The following is a 19,585-nucleotide window of genomic DNA, read 5'->3' on the forward strand; positions in this document are numbered from 1 at the left end:
TAAGCCCTTATGGCTTATCATTGTAACTTCCCTTAATCAGCCTCTAGACCTCCGCGAAGGTCTACGACTAGCTTTTGCGGACCTTGAACAGGCAAATTATCTACTTACGCACACCATAGATTCTCCTTAGATCAGTATTTACTCAGATCTACCTAAGTGTTCAATAAATTTAACAAAAAGTGTTATGATCTTCGCGTAATCACTTAACATTAATTGCATTCAGATAATAAGACGGATCAAGTAAATTCGCGCATCAATACATCATTATTTCATAAAGACATTATTCATCATAGCATATATCACATTCATACATGACAGAAGTAAAGAGATAAAACACAGGAATTTCTGCAACAGTCTTCTTTATTGATCTTTAGTAAAGGCTTACAGACTCAAAACTTCCCTGCGCACTCAGCTGCAGGGGTCTGCGCACTCAGCTGCGGACACAACTCTAGGCCTCTGCGCACTCAACTACAGAGCCTTTTCCTCCTCTAAGACTCCTATCTCAATCTTCCTTCTATCGACCCATTACATTCATCATTATAGATTATGCCTTAGACTTTCTAAGACACTCCTATTTATACAATCCCATGGTCCGCGAACCATGGGTAGATCTTCAAAAACCAACTCAAGTTTACATAAAGTCCGGTAAAAACTCATTTTTACTCTCAACTAGCTATGCGCTCCATGACTACAATTTAGAGAGACTTTACATCAAAGCTTGGGACTTTTCCCCAAAACCGACCCAGGGGACCCCATCCCAACAGACCCCCAACACAAAGGTCATGACTCACCCTCAAGTCACTCGGTTGGTGCAGTGATCTTGTTGTGAAGATCCCCCAACTCTACCTGAACAATCACTACTTCAGTTGTGCTCTGGCGGTTGCCTACTTTACTTGCTCCACCAGCTGCTGTGTGGCTGGTCCTTCACCGACTCGCTTGATCTTCTGTTGTGTAAGCTGCAAGTTTGCTGACTTTTCCTAAATGTTGGCCGAGACTAGGTAGGCTTCATCCAACCAAGTACCCAACCTGCCCTTAAGGACTAATTCCTTTTTTTGCGCTTCTTCCACTTGTGCAAGCAGATGCTTTGCCTCCTGCAACTTGGCGAAGCGCTGCGTTGTAGCAATGGTGCATGTCGTCGCCCATACTTTGTCATATTGTTGTTGGAGCTCACGGATCTCGGTATTCAATATTTGCATGGTGGGATCTTCTTGCAGTCTCATCACCACTTCCATTGCTTGTTCAAACAAAGTTGTACAATCAGCAACCGTGGCATCCACAATAGCTATCCCTTCCTTGACAGCAATGTCGCGTTGTTCCCAGGCTTTGGGCAGAGTGGAAGGCCCTGACTTGAGTTCCAGCTCTGTGATTTTCATGTTGAGTTAAAACTAAACTCTGGCCACCTCTGCCTTAGCATCGCAGACGCCCCCAGCGAGTTTTAGGATCTTGGCCTCTAGTTGCACTTCCTAAGGGATGTGCAACTCTGGCACTATTCAACACGCCTCTGCAATTGCTGCCACCAACTGGGCGTTCTGATCCTTGATTGTATCTCTTTCTTTCAGAGCCTCCATCTTCTCGATGAACATTTTTTCATTATTCACCCTATACTCGATGATTAAATTGAGAGCACGCTGCTCTCGCGCTCTCAATTTTGTTATCACACTTGTCTGCAACACATGAAGATATTCGTTGGGGAGCACTGCAATGTTGAGGCCGATGTTCTTTAGAGTGCTCACGACGACCTTGTCATTGGCAGATTCTGCACTCAAGGGTCCTTCTGGCAGTGCGATTGTCGTGAGATCCACTGTCCTGACCACGTTTGCAGCCTGACTTGTCCCTAGTCCCAGGCTTGTCTGTGCAGCACCCACCTGACCTGTGCCCACCTATATCCTGTTGGTATGGATCTGTAGATTGTGCAGATACTTCTGAATAGTACCTAATTACTGCAGGTTTTGTTGCTCAAATTGCTGAACATTTCAGCGATGGTGTCGCGCACTTTGTCCTTGATCTCGTCAATATCGCCCTCTGTCAGCATAATGGGATCCAGCAGTGGCTGAGTCACCTTTGTCTTCTTCCGAGGCCCATCCTTCTACTGTTCTTTGTACCTCTTTACCAGGAATGGAGCACTCTACCCTTCATCACTGCCACCACTCTGCACTGACTGTTCTTCCTCCTCTGTCTAGGGCAAAGGGGATTTACTGCTTCACTCAGAATCGCATTGCTCCTGTTCAGCCTGCTGCTTTGCAGCACACTCCTTTTCTAGTCAGGCCTTCTCCTTGATCTCCTTCCTTCTCTGCGTGGCCAAATTCTGTACCACTTGTTTCGTTGCATCCTTCCTCTTTTTCTCCTCTGCACTACTCCCCGCGCCTTTGCTTTTACTGCGGCCAAGTCGGACAAAGAGTGCCAATCTGCTGGCCAGCGCTTGATGACTTCCTAAATCGCATCATCCGTGGCAAGATATGGCAGATCGAACCACTTCTACTGTGGATCCTTACGCACCTTGATATAGATGTTGTGGAAGTCTACCTTGAAATCTATGTACTTTGATCATTTATAGGAGAATTCGAATTCAAATTCGACTGTTCCCCCCAAAATTCATCCATTAATGTCGATTTGGCTGCAGATCTCCAAGGATTTCAGCCTTAAATACCACCCACCCACTCCTCTTAACCATCTCCTGGCTGTCAAATCATGAACAATGACTCTAACAATCATTTTCTCATTGTTCTGCACAGTATCTCCCTCCATAGTGCAGCTCCCTTCGCGTGGCTTCTGGTACTGTGACATCACCCTATTTCGTGCAAGCCCCTTGTCGCAGAGTCCCCAAAACCAGGAAATGTAGTTTATAGTCCCGCACTCCCTTACAGCTGTCTAGAGCACTAATATTTTCATGTCGTCATGTAGTCATTGAGTCGGATCTCCTACATACGACTTCAACTAACTTCCATTCAACCTTCCGGGAAAAGGTTCTCCATTTAGTTTTGTGAGCTGAACTACCCCTCCATCTGTGATTTCTTTGATAACATACAGCCCAAGCCAATGCATCTGAAACTTTCCTGGAAACTTAGTGAACTTACTATCATATAATAAAACCAAGTCATTTACCTTGAATTTGTGCAGCTTGATGTGTCGATCGTGCCATGCTTTTTCATGTTCCTTTTGTTTACTGATGAAATCCAACAAAAAATCTATCCTCTTCGAGCCCCATCAAATGCGCAATTTGTTCTTCCAAGGCTTCGCAGTCCACCATCCTTGTGAAAGCTGCTATGCGTAGATTAGGCATGATATATTCCATATGCATCATCGCTTCTATGCCATAGACCAGTCGGAAAGGTGTCTGACATGTTAGTTTTTTACAAGTATCCTTGTACGCCCATAACACTGTCAGTACATGCATGTCCCAATCATTCTACTTCGCGTTGCAAATATTTGTTAGCACATTCTCCAAGATCATATTGAAGGCCTCAATTGTTCCATTAGCTTGAGGATGATATGGTGTAATTTTATAATGATACACCCAGAACTCTTTTGTCAGTGCACTGATTGTTTCATTGAGGAAGTGCGTACCGCAATCACTCAATAATACCTTTGGGCAACCAAACCTAGTTAACACATATTCAAACAAGAACTTAGTTATTGTGGCCCATGTACAATCCTTCAGAGGTTGTGCCTCTGCCCATCTTGTCAGATACTATGTCGCGGTGATGATATAGCGTGCACCTATTTTCTTGCCTGGGGGCTGAATTGGCCCTACAAAGTCAATAGCCCATTTCTCAAATGGTTGTATCTGTTAGTGTCAGTCTTTCCAGCCTTCCTCCAGTGATCAAATATGCTCTTACAAAGTGATTTTGAAGTGTCAAGGTCAAATTTTGTCATTTCAGTGAGTCTTCAAGCAAAATTTGGTCACTAGGCATTAGGTCTAGGGTTTGCTTTCACTCCGTCTAAAATTGCCCAAATGTCAGTCCATGTCATCATTTAGCTGAGTATATCATCATTCAGAGGGTTTTCATCATCATATTAGGTTCCATTGAGTCATTTTACATCTTGTTCATGCTTCAGTTGCACCTAGGCAAGGTCATTTCCCTCTCCTAGGGTTTTGAAGCTAATTTCTCTTGGACAGTCAAATCATCGGCAAAAATTATATCCTGATGTTCATAAACCTTCCCCTATCCTTAAAGTACCTTATAAAACACTTCCCATCCCTTAGATCCTCCAAATTCCTCATTTTTGCACAAACCCTAGTTTCTAGCTACAACCTGGCAATTTTCTAGGTTTGGCCTGTGTTTTGCCCTTTTGGACCCCTTCCCCTCGCTCAATCTCTGAGATTCCACTTTCCCCTACTTCCTAACATTCCTCCCTACTCCCAAAAATTTCCCCAAGAATTTAGAAGCCTCTTATCCCCTTCATTTCGCTTCATTTCGACAAAATTCCTTGTTTCACACATCGGGACAAGTTGCACTCAAAAGCTGTTTCAGAGCAATCAAAGATGAATTTTGGAAAACTGAGAGAGGTTTTTGTCCACAACATGCCAAAGAAGAAAAACCTATTTCACTTTTTGTACAGGTGTCATGGTTTTAAAGAAATGTCAAAATTACAATCACTAGATCCAAGGAAGTTGGCCAAGGCACTAAAACGACGGAAAAGGCCCGATCCACTCCAAATTTTGGCCAAAGCCTCTTTGACTGAGCATGGCACTAAATATCCTAGCCACAGCACAAATCCCAAGAAATTTTGACCATTTTGGGTAAATTTTGGTTTTTTCAGGCAATTTACAGGTTTTCTCCATTAATGGGTCTCACCCCCCCGCGCGACCCTTCATCTTGGCAACTCCATTTTGCAAAAACTCAGCATTTCCAGATTTTTCATGACAAGTTACATATGCTCATCCATGGACAAGAGATTTTATGAAGTTTTGGGCCTCCAGAAAGTCAAAAAACAAGCAAAAAAATGACTTTTTGCCACATTTTTGACACTCAGAAAGCAGTCTTGGGAGATTGCAATTTTGGAGGGGCAAATGACCACCAAATTCAAAAATTCCAGTTGGGTTGGAAAGTAGACTCACAGAACTTTCCAACAAGCCTACTCTTGCTCAATTTGGCCACCTGGAAGTTCCCCAAAAGTGGTCCCAAAGGCGCGTGACCTGTCAGGCAGAGGCGCGCGACCCGTCAGGCAAATTTCTCCAAATTTCAGTGTACAGCTCAGAAAAACGCAGTTTGACCCTGTTTGAATTTTTGGGGTGGATTATTATCCTCTTTGATGTAATTAATTTACTTTTATGACACTTTTACACTTATGTACCTCTTCTAGAAGATTCATTCATGAAAAAGGTGAAAATTAAATGAATGAATCGGTTTCCTAGCTTATAGAGGCAAGTTGTTTTGACTGCCTAGTTTGTAGTGCTTAGTTTAGAAGTGGTTGAAACAACTCCTAGGATAGTGAGTTCGACCCATGGAGGCAGGGAAAGAGGTTAGATGATCTATATTATGTACTTTCTTGCTCATTTTCATGGTTGGACTCTTGAGGGAGAAGCTATCATTGTATTATTCACTGTATCTCTGCAATTTTTGGCTAAGGAAGACCAGGGTTTTGCAGTCTTTTTTGGGATTCTTCTGGTTACATGTATTGATGGTGTGTCTCTCTATGTACCTGTAAGTGTGTTATGTGAATCATTTCCTTTATTTTCCTTCTGCACATTAAACAAACGAAGTGTTAAAGTAAGAATTCATGACTGTCATGCTCTGCTTTTAAGTTTGTTTAATTTCAATGTTTTCTACTGTTTAAGGAGAATTCAAAGTTAATGTTTGCTCTCCTTAGCTCCTCACCTGTCATTCCTGACCATCCACCTCAATCAAAGGCATCAATACTGTCTCCTACCTCGCCCCAAAGAACCCCCTGCAAAAACTGTGTCCAATCCCTGCACCCAAAATTGCTATCCCCTCAAATAGCCACCAAAAACCCTAAAAACCCCAAAACAACCTTTTTGATCAGTTTACTAGCCTAAAATCAGTGTTACCCTATTGGTCATCTCATCCATTGAAGATCTCACCAAGATAGACCGGAGAGAGCCCTCTCCCGCCCCGTAGGGCTAGCTACGAGGCGAAGTGGTTTGATGTTGCCTTGAGGTTTACCTTTCTCAGCCTGAGGTGAAATTTCAAGCGCTAACATACTGGTGACCATACTGGGGAGAACAACTTGTCTGTGGATTGATGTGTTTGTTTCATAAGTCTTAGACGGAGCCTGAAGTTATGCCAGGTAGCCTTCGAAACGTTTTTGCTTTGCATTAGCGGAAGTAGATAAACGTTGCTTCAGTCAATCTCCGTGAGCTTGTGAATACAACACTTCATTTGCATTTTACCCCAGTACATGTATCAAGTTCAGATCTGATTGTTGATAGTGGACAACGATCAGACACTGACAAGGCTGAAATCATTCACTGGCGACTCCTTCACTGAAAACTCTAGAGATCAATGCTTCATGGTGACTTCACTGCAGAGAGATCAGTAGCTTTGAGATTTTCAAGATGGATCGGATTGCAAGAAGATACGCTCCCCTGAGCCGAGATCACATCCCTGGTTTTCCAAATAAAATTCCGAAGGTAGATTGGTCAAGGAATCTGCCTATATTTGAAGATGATGGTAAGAAGGACGCTGCTCTACATCTAGTTAGATTTCATATGCATATTCGCAAGTTGAAGGAAGATTGCTTAATGAAGATATTCCTGGCCACTCTGGAAGGTGAAGCCCAATCATGGTATGAAAGTTTGCCGCCTGCTTGTATTTACTGTTTAAAGGATTTTCATGCCTTGTTTATTGAAAGATATCAAGCATCTTATCCATCATTAAATTTGGTTCATGACTGTTGCAAACATGCTTCTACTTTTATTGAAAGCCTTGAGAAGTTTTATGAAGATGATAATTTTATGGATGTTGAGATCATGGAGGCTCTGTATGAGAATCCATTTCAGCAGCACACAGAAAACTTAGAGGATACCCATCAAGATGATCAGGAAATTTTGCAGCAGAATCAAGATCAGCAGGTTGAAGATGGTCATATGGCTGTAATTGATGAAAGAGAAGAGCTTGTTTCAGATCTGCCCACAGAAGAAAACCAGATTGTAGAATGTGGTAATGTTAGGACAGCTACTTCAGAACTACATTCAGATTGTGATGACCAAGCATACCTTGTGTTGAAGCCCATCAAGGAGAGCTCTACTGTTGAGATCATAGACAGAGTTTTGGATTCAGATGCTCATGAACAGCAAGGTGAGATCTTTGCTCAAGCAAGTGAAAAAGTTTCTTTGAGTGAATTTGTGGCAGACGATGTAAATGATAATACTGTGCTTGATAATATTGAAGAATGTAATAAGGAACTTGATAATTTGGTTGTGATATCATATGAAGATGACCTACAGCACAATCACACCATAGAAGAACAAAACATTCAGGATTTCCATTCAAATTCCTCTTCATATGTTTCATGTGCTGAAATGCTTTTCCAAGAAGAGATCTGCCCATCCATTTGTTCAGAGTTTTTTGAAGCCCATGAGCATACTTTTACCGAAGCACATGATGAAGGCAGATTAGAATTTGAAACAAAGGACACCTTGTTCTTTCAGCAGGAGGTGGCAGTGGCAAATCTTCATGTTTTTCACGATCCTCTAGCAAGTTTGTTGCAGCCAGCAGTGATAGTGTTTATTGCAGTGTTCAGTGATGAAGGAGATCATGGTCAGCTATGTTTTTGGATGCCCAGTTACCAGTATTTATTGTTGACCAGAAGATCTAATCAGGAGAATCAATCAAGAAGGCATCTGCTTGATTGGTTGCATTGGCATTTTGATATAGTTTGATGTATATTGTCTTGTAAGAAACACAGGTGGCTGTCATCATGATTTCAAATCTTGATGGACTGCTGCCCTTCAATAAGCTTTGTAAGTTCTTGTTTTCGTTAAGTCAGTCATGAGTCATTTGTGAGTCAGTTTTCAGTCATGTTGGTTTCGTAATTGTGTCGGCTTGAGTCAGGTTTCAGTCAATAAATGAGTCAAAGTCTTGTATTGTTTGTCAAATAATGACTCCATTGCCCAATGGTTGAAAGGCACTGGTCTGCTCTCCCAGAGGTCTAAGGTTCTTGGCACCTCCAAGGAGCTACCATCCCCATTGGAGCCAATGTTAGTGTCAGTCTTTCCAGCCTTCCTCCAATGATCAAATATGCTCTTACAAAGTGATTTTGAAGTGTCAAGGTCAAATTTTGTCATTTCAGCGAGTCTTCAAGCAAAATTTGGTCACTAGGCATTAGGTCTAGGGTTTGCTTTCACTCCGTCTAAAATTGCCCAAATGTCAGTCCATGTCATCATTCAGCTGAGTATATCATCATTTAGAGGGTTGTCATCATCATATTAGGTTCCATTGAGTCATTTTACATCTTGTTCATGCTTTAGTTGCACCTAGGCAAGGTCATTTCCCCCTCCTAGGGTTTTGAAGCTAATTTCTCTTGGACGGTCAAATCATCGGCAAAACTTGTATCCTGATGTTCATACACCTTCCCCTATCCTTAAAGTACCTTATAAAACACTTCCCATCCCTTAGATCCGCTAAATTCCTCATTTTTGCACAAACCCTAGTTTCTAGCTACAACCTGGCAATTTTCTAGGTTTGGCCTGTGTTTTGCCCTTTTTGACCCCTTCCCCTAGCTCAATCTCTGAGATTCCACTTTCCCCTGCTTCCTAACATTCCTCCCTACTCCCAAAAATTTCCCCAAGAATTTAGAAGCCTCTTATCCCCTTCATTTCGCTTCATTTCGACAAAATTCCTTGTTTCACACATCGGGACAAGTCGCAATCAAAGATGAATTTTGGAAAACTAAGAGAGGTTTTTGTCCACAACATGCCAAAGAAGAAAAACCTCTTTCACTTTTTGCACAGGTGTCATGGTTTTAAAGAAATGTCAAAATTACAATCGCTAGATCCAAGGAGGTTGGCCAAGGCACTAAAACGACGGAAAAGGCCCGATCCACTCCAAATTTTGGCCAAAGCCTCTTTGACTGAGCATGGCACTAAATAGCCTAGCCACAACACAAATCCCAAGAAATTTTGAGCATTTTGGGTAAATTTTGGTTTTTTCAGGCAATTTACAGGTTTTCTCCATTAACGGGTCTCACCCCCCGCGTGACCCTTCATCCTGGCAACTCCATTTTGCAAAAACTCAGCATTTCCAAATTTTTCATGACAAGTTACATATGCTCATCCATGGACAAGAGATTTTATGAAGTTTTGGGCCTCCAGAAAGTCAAAAAACAAGCAAAAAATGACTTTCTGCCACATTTTTGACACACAGAAAGCAATCTTGGGAGATTGCAATTTTGGAGCGGCAAATGACCACCAAATTCAAAAATTCCAGTTGGGTTGGAAAGTAGACTCACAGACCTTTCCAACAAGCCTACTCTCGCTCAATTTTGCCACCTGGAAGTGCCCCAAAAGTGGTCCCAAAAGCGCGCTACCCGTCAGGCAGAGGCGCGCGACCCGTCAGGCAAATTTCTCCAAATTTCAGTGTACAGCTCAGAAAAACGCAGTTTGACCCTGTTTGACTTTTTGGGGTGGATTATTATCCTCTTTGATGTAATTAATGTACTTTTATGACACTTTTACACTTATGTACCTCTTCTAGAAGATTCATTCATGAAAAAGGTGAAAATTAAATGAATGAATTGGTTTCCTAGCTTATAGAGGCAAGTTGTTTTGACTGCCTAGTTTGTAGTGCTTAGTTTAGAAGTGGTTGAAACAACTCCTAGGATAGTGAGCTCGACCCATGGAGGCAGGGAAAGAGGTTAGATGATCTATATTATGTACTTTCTTGCTCATTTTCATGGTTGGACTCTTGAGGGAGAAGCTATCATTGTATTATTCACTGTATCTCTGCAATTTTTGGCTAAGGAAGACCAGGGTTTTGCAGTCTTTTTTGGGATTCTTCTGGTTACATGTATTGATGGTGTGTCTCTCTAAGTACCTGTAAGTGTGTTATGTGAATCATTTCCTTTCTTTTCCTTCTGCACATTAAACAAACGAAGTGTTAAAGTAAGAATTCATGACTGTCATGCTCTGCTTTTAAGTTTGTTTAATTTCAATGTTTTCTACTGTTTAAGGAGAATTCAAAGTTAATGTTTGCTCTCCTTAGCTCCTCGCCTGTCATTCCTGACCATCCACCTCAATCAAAGGCATCAATACTGTCTCCTACCTCGCCCCAAAGAACCCCCTGCAGAAACTGTGTCCAATTCCCGCACCCAAAATTGCCATCCCCTCAAATAGCCACCAAAAACCCTAAAAACCCCAAAACAACCTTTTTGATCAGTTTACTAGCCTAAAATTAGTGTTACCCTATTGGTCATCTCATCCATTGAAGATCTCACCGAGATAGACCAGAGAGAGCCCTCTCCCGCCCCGTAGGGCTAGCTACGAGGTGAAGTGGTTTGATGTTGCCTTGAGGTTTACCTTTCTCAGCCTGAGGTGAAATTTCAAGCGCTAACAGTAGCGACACCTGAGGATTCAGAGGTAGCTCATCCCTTCGTGATGGCCTGCCCATTCTTTGACATGCATCACACGCCCTACAATATGCTTTGGCATCCTTATGTAATGTAGGACACCATAACCCAACACGGAAAACCTTTTGCGTTGTTTCTTTTCCTACCTAATGTCCTCCTGCAGCTCCTCCATGAGCTTCAGTGAGGATGATATTTCATTCAAAACCGAGCACATATCGTCAGAGTATCTCGTCCAAATCCATCTTATATAAATGTCATGCAATTACCGAGAAATATGTCGCGCACACTACTAATTCTTTCTTTTGCTGACTAGTGTAGCCTTCTGGGGTCATCCTTGTTAGTGCCTAAATCTACCTCAGTCTGAGAAAGGTAGGATCCAGGGCCAACATCAAACCACGCTTAACCTGGTAGCTAGCCCTACCAGGTCGAGAGAGGGTTCTCTCCTTGTCAATCTCAGCAAAATATAATCTCTAAAGGCTTGAGATGACTGATATAACTACTGATCTTAGGCTAGGTATATGTGCAAAAGAGTTTGATTGAATAAAATGATGTTTTTGTTGGCTCAAATGGAAAAGCAGATTTTGGGTGCAGGGAATGAGGCTTAGTCTTGCAGAGATCTCAATGGGGCAAGGTAGGCAACTGATTTTGGCACTTCAAATCGAATGAGATGGAGAGATTAGATAGGTGAGGAGTTGAAGAGGGAAAGAGGAGCCATGGATCCTCTCCAAACAGCTGAAAACATCAAGAAACTAAAGCAAACCTCAAGCAGAGCACTGCAATTTCAATGGATTCTACTTTCACTCTTGTTTGATTTAGTTAGGAAGAAACAAGATAGATAATGTCACACATAACACATAAGTAAATTCACAATTACAAAGAAAAGAATTGTACCAAAACAAAATGCCACAGGGATCCCAAAGAGTGCTACAAACCCTGGTCTCAATTCCTTAGCCAAAATGTTGATATGAGTGTACAATGAAGCTCCTTGCTTTCTCAAGAGTCCAACCATGCTAATGACTGAAAAACCACATAATATAGACAAACCATAGCTCATCCTAGCCTCTAGGGGTCAAGCTCACATGTTTAGGAGCTGTTCCAACTAATTCTAAACTGAGAACTAGAAATTAGGCAATGGAACAGCATGCCTCTAGAAACAAGGGAACTGATTCATTCAGTTTCAAACAACTTTTTAACAGATGAATCTACCTCCATAAGTGAAAATTTGACATATTTACATCATGATCCATCAATGTACATTAAATTACATCACAAATTTGACATTAAGAAGGTGAAAAAGTCAAACTGGCAAAAGCTAGGCGAAAAACAGAGTATACTTGGTCAAACTGAGCAAAATTTCCTCTATGTGCCACGCCTGATTCTCTATGCATAGCGCCTATTTGGAGCCACTTTTGAAGGCCTTACCGGTGTCCAAATTCGCTCCAAGTGTGCTTGTTGGAAAGGTCTACCTATCTACTTTCCAACGCAAGTGGAATTTTCCAATTTGGCCTCCATTTTCCCCTCCAAAAGTTAGTTCTCCCAACACTGCTTCCTGTGTGTCAAAATAGGGGCAATAAGGTCATTTTTTGAGTGTTTTTGACCTTTTTGAGGGCTCAAAACCTGTCCAAATTTCTTGTCCATTGGTAGGCAAGCATATTTTTCCATGCCAAATCCAAAAATGCTAATTTTTTGTCATTTGGAGGCTCCTATCAAAAGCGAGCGCCAGGTGGCACGGCACATAGAGCAGAAAATCCTGTTTTTTGTGCCAAAAATTCCAAAAATGCAAAAAGTGCCCCAAATTTTTTGAAATTTGGGCTGAGTCTTCTCCATCAAGCATTGTGTTGGGCCAAGGAAGCCTCAGCCAATATCTGAAGTCTATCATGCTCCTTTCGCCTCTTTGATGCCCTTTTCAATTTTGCCTTTAAGCTCTTGATTCTCGCCTTGCAGACTTTGTTTCTCGCCATGTAATGATATGCCATATGTCTCAACAATGTCTTCTCCTTGTTGGCCTTCTCCAACAACCTCTCTAAGTGGATATTGGCTCTTTCAAGCCATGACTCCCGATTGGCATTGACCTCTTGCTCAAGTGACGTGAGCTCCACCCTCCTCCTTTAGGTAGCTTGGCGATTCTCCCGAATGTTTTGCAACTCCATAATTGCTTGATGATCTTCAAGCTGCTTATTTCTTTGCTCCAGATATTTTATTGTCCATTTAGCCCTCTCCAAGATGAGGGACAAGGCATTGATGTCCGTCTGCTGCTCTTGGATGATTTCTTTGAGATTTGTGATTTGCGGGCCCACATCGATATCATCACCCTCAATGAGAATGAAATCATTCTCCTCCTCACCTGATGGTCCCTCATCCTGTAATGGCCTTGTCATCACCCCAAGAAGCTCTCCTAGGTTGTATATCAGAGATGCTTGGGAACATTACAAACTCAACAAAAATGTTGGAAAATGGTGGATGAATGGAAGGAATGATTCATATTCAAGCCAGATAACCACTTCTACTATGTTTAACCCCAAACATGGGTGAACACCCCCAGACTACAAGGCTTTAGACCACCAATTACTCACAGTTTGAGGAATAAGTGAACATGGAGAATACTGATCACACCAGCAGATGCACATGACCCTGTGATGGCCAGTTGCAACCAATAAAGAGGTCTGTAAATGTATTTCCTAATGCACAGACAGGATGACAGCTCTCTGGCATTAAAACAACAGAAGCCTGCATACACATTCAATGATACTAACTAGATTCTAACACAGAGGTGGGATGACAGCCCCTCTAATGCTAAACATCAAGAGCACATGAAAAATGCATAACAGGCACAGTCTGGAACAAAGAAGAAGTGGAAAGTGAGCAATTAACAACAAAAGAAGCTTGCATTAGCTGAAAATGAAGACCAAACGCTGCAAGTATCACAGTAGTTACAGTCTCCAGAAGTTGAAATTTACATCAAAATAACATTCATCAACCATCAACCCCATTACATTCTCTCTTCTGGATATATATAGAGGTTGATTACAAAAACACTCTGCTATGCTACACAAGGAGGGGTCATAATGGACCACCAACCACATTTACAATCTAATATGGGTCTCTGCTGCAAACTGTGTGCTGTAATGAACAAAATTGGCCTTTTTAGATATTCTATTGTCCTTCTCTGAGCAGGGAGAGTACTGACTGATACAAGGCTCCATAACTAATAACTGTGTTTATCTGCCCGAGCTCTGTATTCTCCCTCCTCGGCCACTCTGTTATTTGAATTTAGGTAGTTGAAGTATTAATTACACAGAGTACTTGGTAGCTGATGGCTTCGTCCTTCAGGATCTCAAGACAATCAAAGGAGTAAAGACTTCATGGTGGGTGGATAGAGTAAATAGAGAAAGGAGGCGGACCGTCGGATGGCATAGATCAACGGCGGAGATCGCTCGATGAGGAATATCAGGAGGCGCTGCGAAAGAAAGCTGTGAGCCGTTGGATCCAGTGCACAGACGACAGAGATCTATTGGCGAGAGAGAAGTGGGAACCAATAGGGTCAAACCAATGTGGGCTGTCGGATCATGGGCGGACAGATCCGACGATGATCGGGCACAAAAAACACACGGACGATAACGGGCGGGGAAAGGCAGTTTCGCGGGCGGGCGGTATTCCTCGCACCACTTTCGGCGTCGGGCGGTATTCCTCGCACCGCTTTCGGCGTCGGGCGGTTTCCGTATGCAATGGCGCGATCCCGTAAAATTACGATGCGTGGCAGATGAAAACCGCCGCCCCCGCAGGTTAACGCGCGCACAGGTCATGCAATCGGGGCTTGCGACTACCGTTAGATCTCGCAATGGACGCGATCAATGGTGGGGAAAATAAACAAGGTTTAGCGTGCGATAAAAATAACGGAGACTGTTGGATCGTGATGCAATCAATGGTGGGGATCAAGGCGGAGGGTTATATGGGCGATTTGCAATAGCGACTGAGGGGAAAAGGCCTATAGCACTTTTTGCAAAAGCGTGCAGGTATGTGGGGTTGAACATATAAGCGGGAGCAAATGGGAATACAAGTTTATGAAGGATTTTCAAGGAAAATAGAAGTAGCAAGAGGTTAAGAGGGTGTAATGAAACTGAAGGAGAAGAAGGTGAAAAGATTGTTGCGCGCTCCTTTTCGGCATAAACCCATCACCAAACCCAAATTTGACCTTTAAACACTGAAGCTTATAGCAGAGCTAACACTAGCTCCTTCTGGGGATGAGATCCTCCCTGTGAGGTCTCAAGAACTGCAGACCAATGCCTTCATACAAGGCCAGCTTAAAAAACATTGTCTAGTATCCATTGGGCATGGAGTCAAACCAAGTCTACACTAAAACCTGAAAAAGAAACTGCTTACGATCATTAAGGCCTGAGAGCCTTAAACATCATAAATATTCAAAAACTGGCCAACTGATGGGCCATCAAAATTTTTTCTCCTGCTCTCGGCCCCTTCATCATAGAGCTGCAAAACAGGATTGATTTGATCATCTACCTCAAACAGTTTAGGACATTTGAGCTTAATAGGTAGATATGGATCAACTTTCACCTCCCTTCTGTGTACTCTCCTCCTTGGATGTTCTTCATGGGAGCTTTTGTACACCTTCTGAATAATCATGGCTATTGTGTACTTGCCTTTGTCATCTGTAGCCTGCACAATTAATATGAATGATGAACCAATATATACTTGCGTAGGGGACACAAAGACATCACCTGCTCCTGAATCTTTCTTAGAACACCCCTCATCCAAGGAGGATTCCCACAACTGTACACCCTCTTCCTCTGTCATCTGATAAGCTGCCTTTTCAATCTGTGTGGAGGCCACTTGAGCAGGCATCAGAATATCAAGACTGAGATGATCAGTTTTAGCCTTGAGCATTGAATTATGGCCTACCTCAGAGTTCAGGGGGCAACTTTGAGGGATTTTCACTTGAGAAGACAGAGGGACAAAAGATGATGGGGAGATTCCTCTCCCTTTTTGATCACTGGGTAGGGGATAATAGCAGGTTGGTCAATTTGCAGATCTTCATAGCCATGTGAAGATGAACTGGCTTCGGGCACAAATTCTTGGAGGATGAAGGGGTCAGCTGCTGGTTGTTGCTGTTGATAAGCTTGTTGTTCTGCAGGTACAACAAACTGACAAGCAGTGCCTCTGGATATTGCTTTCTCATAGGCAGCTCTGGTTAGGAAAGGGGCACTACCCTTATCTTCCAAACCATGGACCTCCTCCTCTTCTTCAGGCTGCTCTTCTTCCATGACTAAATTCTGACAAAGGATCTTCACCCTTTGATCTTCGTTTGCATCTCTGTTTCTCTGCAAAATATGCAACTGCTCGTGTGTTCCTCTACATGGATTTGGAGTTGGAAAAGAAATGGAACAATGAGATCTTGCCTCCTAAGAATTCTGCTCAGCTTTTAGTTTGGAAACTTCAGAGGCCAGAAACTTAATCATCCTAGCTAGTTCATCGATCTCAGGCTCTGAGGATGATGAGGATTCACCTCCCTGTCTTCTACTTTCAGCATCACCTTCGAGTCTTTCTGCAATAAAGATGTTTGCTTCTACTTCAAAGGCTACATCTTGCATATCAGCCAAAGAAGTACATCTTCTTTCTCTTAACAGTAAGCAGAATTGAGAATCAAAGGCATTAGCATGAGTGAGCATGGCAGAAGCAGGGGTGGGTCTTACTTCAGCTGGCATTCTGCTGTACATATGATTGAATTTGATGTTGAAATCAGAAAACAGCTCACCATCTTCTCTCTGCAAGTTCCCAAATTCAGTATGATACAAGAATAGATCTTTATTATTCCCCCAGTGCTTTAAGAACACATCATCTAGAGCCTCAATGTCTACAATAGACCTAGGGGGTAAATTTCTGAACCATTTTCTAGCTTCCCCCTCTAGGCTTTGGACGAAAACCCTCATCCATACATCCTCTTCATTGATATCCAGGTTATCAGCATAGCTATAAAAGGCCTCTAAATTCTCTTCAGCTGTTACTCCTTCTGCACCAGTAAACTTGGGCATATATTCTTGATAATCTCCTGCAGGCATGGCATTCAAAGGGACAGGCAAGACCAAGGGTCCATACCTAGCAGCAACTATTCTTTCTATCTTTGTAAAAGCTTGTTGACCGACCATAACTAGGGTATATGAAAGGATACTGGTAGACTGAGTGGTATGAATCAATGAAAAGAATGACAGAAATAGAGGAATATGATGGACGGCATGGATGCTTCTTTCTACTGAGGTCCGAAAGGGAAATGAATGACTAAGGAGCTAAATGAATCTACGAAGGTGACTTTCACGAACAGAGATACATGGAATATCTAAGGCTTACCTAGTCCTGATGCTCCTTTCTACGAGATTTTCTTATGCTTAACGATCTTCTCAGGATCAGGCAATGGTTCAGTTGATGGTTTCTGAGGATTTCTTTGAGTATGTCCCACAAACTGAGCCAGAACTTCAATGTGGAGTCGCCAAAGGTTGGTCTTCCTCCAATGGAGTCGCCAGATAGATGATTACAACCATAAATGTGCCCAGACCTTGTCTATCATCAAAATTTGAAACTGTGTCATTCTCCCAGGGAAGCTGAGCTTCAATCTCCTCTCCCCGGCAACGGCGCCAATTAATGTTATCACCCTAAGAAACTCTCCTAGGTTGTATATCAGAGATGCTCGGGAACATTACAAACTCAACAAAAATGTTGGAAAATGGTGGATGAATGGAAGGAATGATGCATACTCAAGCTAGATAACCACTTCTACTATGTTTAACCCCAGACATGGGTGAACACCCCCAAACTACAAGGTTTTAGACCACCAATTACTCGCAGTTTGAGGAATAAGTGAACATGGAGAATACTGATCACACCAGCAGATGCACAGGACCCTGTGATGGCCAGCTGCAACCAGTAAAGAGGTCTGTAAATCTATTTCCTAATGCACAGACAGGATGACAACTCTCTGGCATTAAAACAACAGAAGCCTGCATACACATTCAATGATACTAACTAGATTCTAACACAGAGGTGGGATGACATCCCCTCTAATGCTAAACATCAAGAGCACATGAAAAATGCATAACAGGCACAACCTGGAACAAAGAAGAAGTGGAAAGTGAGCAATTAACAGCAAAAGAAGCTTGCATTAGCTGAAAATGAAGACCAGACGCTGCAGGTATCACAGTAGTTACAGTCTCCAGAAGTTGAAATTTACATCAAAATAACATTCATCAACCATCAACCCCATTACATTCTCTCTTCTCGATATATATATATAGGTTGATTACAAAAACACTCTACTATGCTACACGTGGAGGGGTCATAATGGACCACCAACCACATTTACAATCTAATATGGGTCTCTGCTGCAAACTGTGTGCTTTAATGAACAAAATTGGCCTTTTTAGATATTCTGTTGTCCTTCTCTGAGCAGGCGGAGTACTGACTGATACAAGGCTCCATAACTAATAACTGCGTTTATCTGCCCGAGCTCTGTATTCTCCCTCCTCGGCCACTCTGTTATTTGAATGCAGGTAGTTGAAGTATTAATTGCACAGAGTACTTGGTAGCTGATGGCTTCATCCTTCAGGAGCTCAAGACAGTCAAAGGAGTAAAGACTTCATGGCGGGTGGACAGAGTAAATAGAGAAACGAGGCGGACCGTCGCATGGCACAGATCAACGGCGGAGATCGCTCGATGAGGAATATCGAGAGGCGTGGCGGAAGAAAGCTGTGAGCCATTGGATCCAGTGCACAGATGGCAGAGATCTATTGGCGGGAGAGAAGCGAGAACCAATAGGGTCAAACCAATGTGGGCCGTCAGATTATGGGCAGACAGATCCGACAGCGATCGGGTGCGAAAAACATGCGGACAGTAACGGGCGGGGAAAGGCAGTTTCGCGGGCGGGCGGTATTCCCCGCACTGCTTTCGGTGTTGAGCGGTTTTCGTATGCAATGGCGCGATCCCGTAAAATTACGACGTGTGGCGAACGAAAACCGCCGCCCTCGCAAGTCACGCGATCGGGGCTTGCGACTACCGTTAGATCTCGCAATGGACGCGATCAACAGTGGGGAAAAGAAACAAGGTTTAGCATGCGATAAAAATAACGGAGATCGTCGGATCGTGATGCGATCGACGGCGGGGATCAAGGTGGAGGGTTATATGGGCGATTTGCAATAGCGACTGAGGGGAAAAGGCCTATAGCGCTTTTTTGCGAAAGCGCGCGGGTATGTGGGCTTGAACGTATAAGCGGGAGAAAATGGGAATACAGGTTTATGAAGGATTTTGGAGGAAAATAGAAGTAGCGAGAGGTTAAGAGGTTGTAAGGAAACTGAAGCAGAAGAAGGTGAAAATACTGTTGCACGCTCCTTTTCAGCATAAATCCATCACCAGACCCAAATTTGACCTTTGTCCTGAACCTGTTGTGCTGATGATGGAAGCGAGACCCCTTCCACCCCGAGTGGAGATAACACTCGCTTTGTTGCTGCGAACAACCGTCTAGTGCCCTTCTGATAAGTGATAAACATCGGCATACTAACGGTCTATGTCTCATGACCCTCATGCTGATATGAAGGTTCACCTGTCTCATGCAAAACCCCGGGAGGTCCTTGAGGCGCTGTGAAAAACTCACGAGAAATGAAGTCCTCCCAAGTGATGCCCTGCAAACCGAGCTGATGGATGACCACAATCTTAATGAGAGAAAAATGGTAAATACTATTGAACTACTGCTGAGGAGTCTTGTGCTGTCCTAGGGTGGTCATTTTCTCAATATTTCGGCACATGAAGTAGGGGAGGTTCATCATCCTCACCCTGGTAAAATGCATCAGTAGCCTGATATGATAGGCATATAAATGGGAAAACCGGCCCTCACAGCTGAAATACTTCATTATCATTTTCATTAAAGGAGCATATGAATCTTTGAGGTACCGAAAAGGAAACACTTTGCTAAGTTGTCTCAAATAACCAGGCTTGATGTATGGTTCATAATGTTGCCGGTCAATTTGCTACCTCTTGTTCCATTGTTCTCCAATGTTAGGAA

The sequence above is a fragment of the Pinus tabuliformis genome, chromosome 4_1, assembly GCF_031772625.1.
Source record: "Pinus tabuliformis cultivar Carrire ecotype Pingquan chromosome 4_1, CPIR1, whole genome shotgun sequence".
NCBI classification, from domain to species: Eukaryota; Viridiplantae; Streptophyta; class Pinopsida; order Pinales; family Pinaceae; genus Pinus; species Pinus tabuliformis.